The following is a 5,191-nucleotide window of genomic DNA, read 5'->3' as shown; positions in this document are numbered from 1 at the left end:
GTAAGACCACGTGTAGTGTGTTATAATTCATTTTAAAGTAGCAGTGTCATAAGGCTGTATACTTCCTCCACTGAAAAATATACCAAATAGCTTGCATTTAGAAACATTTAGACTGTTGTGTTATACTTAGCATAGTGGACACAAAATAAGATAACACTTTTCTTCTGGAGATTTCAATCATATCACAAAACCTTCATTTAGGGTTTTTTCCTTACTTTTGCATTTTCAGATTCAAACTATATCATACATACTTTCCAACAGTCAATTTGACAGACAGACAATCTGTGTGTGTGTGTGTGTCGGTAGTGTGTAGTGTGTGTGTGTGTGTGTGTGTGTGTGTGTTTGTGTGTGTGTGTGTGTGTGTGTGTGTGGTGTGTGTGTGTGTGTGTGTGTGTGTGTGGGTGTGGTGTGTGTGTGTGTGTGTGTGTGTGTGTGTGTGTGTGTGTGTGTGTGTGTGTGTGTGTGGTGTGTTGTGTGTGTGTGGTGTGTGTGTGTGTGTGTGTGTGTGTGTGTGTGGTGTGTGTGTGTGTGTGTGTGTGTGTGTGTGTGTGTGTGTGTGTGTGTGTGTGTGTGTGTGTGTGTGTGTGTGTGTGTGTGTGTGTGTGTGTGATGTGTGTGTGTGTGTGTGTGTGTGTGTTGTGTTTTTGTGTGTGTGTGTGTGTGTGTGTGTGTGTGGTGTGTGGTGTGTGTGTGTGGTGTCTGACTTGTGTGTGTTGTGTGGTCTGTTCTGTGTGTGTGAAATGTGTTTGAGCTGGGTGGCTAACGTCCAGCCCAGCAGCCCTGTGATCTATGAGTCCCAGATGCGTCGCCCAATTGACCATAAAATTGGCGTGCCTTTCTGGCTCTGGCAGCCTAACTGTAGATGGCGGCTGACCTCTCATTACTTGCCCCCCCTCCCTCCCTTCGACTGCCTCTTTTCTTTGTTCTGCCCGCCCTCGGTGCTTGCCATCTTAGCCAGTGTGAACAAAAGCAACACTTCTGGAACCAATTAGTGCCGTCTGCCGCTAACTAGAGCTGCCTGATGAGATTTGCACGTGAGCGCTGATCTCAGCTTTTATTGTCCTCTGACTCCACATCTGTGCTGCTCAGGTGTTCAAAAGACAACTCGAGGCTTTCCCCCACCTTTTCTTTTTCTCATCGTAAAATGGAATAAAACTGAATGAATTATAATTTCTTAAAGCCATGTCTTAAGTGCATATCCAATCAGCTTCAGAGCATAAAACGTCTTGATTTATGCTGCACGTGCTGCACGCTGTGTCACTTTGACAACGCTGTAAGTTTTATGCAGCCGTTTCCTTAAGCGAATCATTAGGCCTCATTTCAAGTCGCAGTACATCAGCTTGAGCTAAATAAATGTCCTGCTTGCAGGTGGGGCTCATTGAAAATCCACACAATTTACTTCAATTGGTTCCTGACATATTTGTGCCATTTGCTCAGAACTACAGCAAAGGGAAAAAAACATGAAACCACCCCCAAACTTTAAGGTACTTTAATGATATATGGGTTTGACGTGTGAGGTGAACGGCCAACTCTTTGTTGCAGTGGGGGGGGCGTGTTTGAAGTCGGGCCAATCAATTAACAGTCACTCGAATGGAGGAGGGTAAATTCACATTTAATTGTATTCAGGCTCATGCGACTGTACAAGTTCGGAAAAGGGGGGGGGACTGAAAAAAAAACTACAAAACTAGGTCGGTTTGTGGTCCATCAAACCCAGTGGTGTGATATACTGCACCCTTAAAGCTCACAGTGGTATTTATAGTGGCTCTGGAGATTTCCCTTGTAAAGCTGCAGGCTTGACCTGTAAACTAGGGCTGCCTCTCTCTCCCAGCCGCCCACTCGCCCGCCCCAAACCCCGTCTGTGTGGCGCACATGAAGAATTGGTTCAGATGAGACGAGGCTGGTATCCGTGTGTGAGAATGAGCAGGGGGGCGGGTTGTATGAGGTTATAGCTGTCTGTGCGAGTGCCGTTGTGTGTGTTTTTGTATGAGCATCTTTACGTGTGTATAGAGTTGTACTTGTCTCAATCCTAAACCAATCTCAGGTTGTGTCATCATGGACGCACACAAAAACAACCCAACTGATTATGGCTTTTGATGCATGCACTGAGATCAATAGAGATTTAGGAAATCTGGTAATAAAACATTAGCGCGTTTTCCTATTTTAAGATACATGTATAAGATGAACAAACGTTTTTATGACTTAAGGCGCTACACACCCACCTGAGACCAAAGAACGCGTACCGAAGGCGTCTCGACTTTACGTCAGCTACGTCGCCTGCGTCGGCTACGCCGCCCCTACGCCGCCCGCCTACGCCGCCCGCGCTACGCCGCCCGCTACGAACACACCGCAAATACTTCAGTCGACGAGTGGCAATAACTGTCCTTACCAGCAGGCAGCGGTAGTGTGAACAGCCAATCAGAGTGATTGCTTGGGCCGACTTTCTCTGACCTCAGACATGTTGAATCGGCCGGCGGAGTGTGAAAAGGTTGCCGTAAGAGACGACGGTGCGGGACACACCAACCTGAGTAGGGCGCCGCGAATGCACTGCCTCTGACGGCCTCTGACTCCCAAAATCGGGTTGGTGTGTAGCCAGCTTAAGATGTAACCTACTGAGTGGGACATTTTATAGAGACTGCACAAACTATATAATGTGGTAATTTTCTAAATATGTTTTTGTGCTGGCCAATAAATGCCAAAATCCAGAAATCTTGAATATGCAAAAGTTTGCTCGGCTTATTCATCAGATTACAAAAATAAAACAATTATCACTGCAATTAGCAACTTTACAGACCCCTACCTCACGCACTGTGCAACTGCTTCTGATATCTGCAACCAAGGACTGGAGCTAATACAGTATCTGCAAATGCTTGACGTTTGTACTTGAAATAAACATTTAAATGATCAGGATTTTCACTATTCATCAAAAAGCCCACCTATATTTTCACCTCTGTGCATGGGGTTCTCAGCAATTACCTCTAAATAAGGCACTTACAATTTGTCAACAGCAAATCTACAATATAAACATAGTTTTATTGCAGGGTTGTACTTGATAGCATTATAATGTCTGTGGGATATCCCGCTGTCTAATCGTGTGTTTCACATACACATGTATTTCTGTGTGTTGAGTATCAGGGGTGTTGGTTTGTACTGTAATTATGTAACACATGCTTGTGTTCTGTGTGGGCCCCGTTTGCCTGAAGGCACAGGGAATCATGCTGTGGAGCTGAACTCAGACGCTGTATATCGCAGAGTAATTAATCAGCTCTTCTCTCAAAACGGCAACTGCTGGTGAAGTCACAGTAATTTAAGAGAGAGCTCATAAAATACACACCTGTCTTTGGTTGGAGAGCGAGAGAGCGTCTCAGGGCTTCCTGTTGAGTAGAAATAATGTTTAAATTTAACTTTTTTTTAAAATCCACTGAATGTTTAGTCTACACGCCATTAATTTTTTCTTTCTGTCAGTTCTCCTTTTTTATGTAGTTATGAAAGATGCAAAAATAAGCCATAAGGAATAATAAAGCCTCAGAATATTGTCTACTTTCCTATCATTTTACAATATGACTGGGTTGTTTCCATATAATTAATGGGTTCAAGAAGTGGTACATTGGCTCATGCAAGTTGGACATTTGAGAAGCAGATATAAATCTATGTGATCCAGTCCAATCTTGAACATTAAAATCATCTCAATTGTTTTCACACCCCATTAGATTTTTCCCATCTTTCCATCTCTGTGCTGATAGGGTTCCAATCTGAAATCCCTTTTCTGTCAGACATTCAAGGGAAAGATAAATGATCCATGGCCAGAGGAAGAGGTCAGAACAATATTATGAAGGTTATGTCAAACAGAAAGGCACAAAGTGATGCTATCTTAAACCATTACCTGATTTGTCTGCAAAAGTGAAAAACCCAACCCTTTGTCCTGCTATCGCAGCCATGAGCCATGAGATAAGGCAGCATAAGGTGAGAGGTCAGCGTTATCTGAGTGTAGTTTCCACTCGCCAAATCTCAGGTGCAAGGGGTCAGTGGCCTTTTTTTGAAGCAGGAATGTGTGGTAGCAAGAAGCAGCGCTAAGGTTAACAGGATTGTTTTGGAGCAATGGAAACTCTGCGAGCATGACATCATCTGAGAGCTTGCAGGAATGGAAAGGAAAGGAAATCTCCTCCCAGGGAGAAAATGGAGGGATTTGAAAGAGAAATGCTGGGTAGAACTGTTCCGTTGGAGTAAACAGCGGGGTGGTCGACAGTACACAGTGTGAAATATTATCACTCAATGTGCAGGGGATCGGGCCCGTCAAAGAGTAACCGCTTGGTTTATGTTGTCAAACCACTTGCCAGGTAAAGCTATGGAAATCTTACAGCAATTGGCCCTTTGGGGGTTCTCTAGCAGTGTTTGGTTTGGCTTTTGTGGGCTAAGACTCTGGGGCCAACGTTGACTTTTTTGAATTTGTCTTCCTATTTGTGCTTTAATTCATGGGTGAAACACAACAGTCATCCAGTTTATGATAGAGCCTCAGAGCCAACATGTGAACCTGATTGAACCGGACGGTAGTATTTTTTTCTAACAGTATCATTTCTCCTCTTCTGAAAGGCACATAAAGCAGATTTCACAGAACTGTAACGCCAATTTCCAAAATTTAAAACATAACAAATGATAAAAGACTTTCCTAAAGTTCAAATATAAATAAGTCAATGATTTTACTGAAAACTTTTTCAGAGTGAATAAAGGCTAAGCTTATTAATTTAGCAATCTTTATTGCAGTGCAAGCTTTCATCACTCTTCCCTCAGCTTATTAATCTCTCTCCCCGCCACGCTCATTGGCTTACTGGCTAACAATCACACGTCTGATGTTTAGTAAAATGAAATTCCTTATGGTGCTTTTTCCCAATAGTTTGCGCTAACAGTATCTCGGCTGAAGTGAGCTGGAAAATGTCTCCAGATGCCAGGAGTTGTGAGCAGTAGGGGGTTTGAACAGACTTCAGATTTACTATAACACACAGTCCTCAACAAATAATATTTTCTACATTGACAGTGAATCAATTGACAGGGTCTGATGAGAAGGTCTCTAGATTGAAGTATTTACCCCTTATAATACCCAGTCTCAGGGTGCTAGGATTATTATTGTGCAAGCCCCTAGCCGGCTGATCTTCTACCTCCTCTCAACATGCCACTGTGCCCTTGAGCATCACACTAA

The sequence above is a fragment of the Trematomus bernacchii genome, unplaced genomic scaffold (assembly GCF_902827165.1).
Source record: "Trematomus bernacchii unplaced genomic scaffold, fTreBer1.1, whole genome shotgun sequence".
NCBI classification, from domain to species: Eukaryota; Metazoa; Chordata; class Actinopteri; order Perciformes; family Nototheniidae; genus Trematomus; species Trematomus bernacchii.
Note: the sequence above shows the minus strand (reverse complement) of the source record.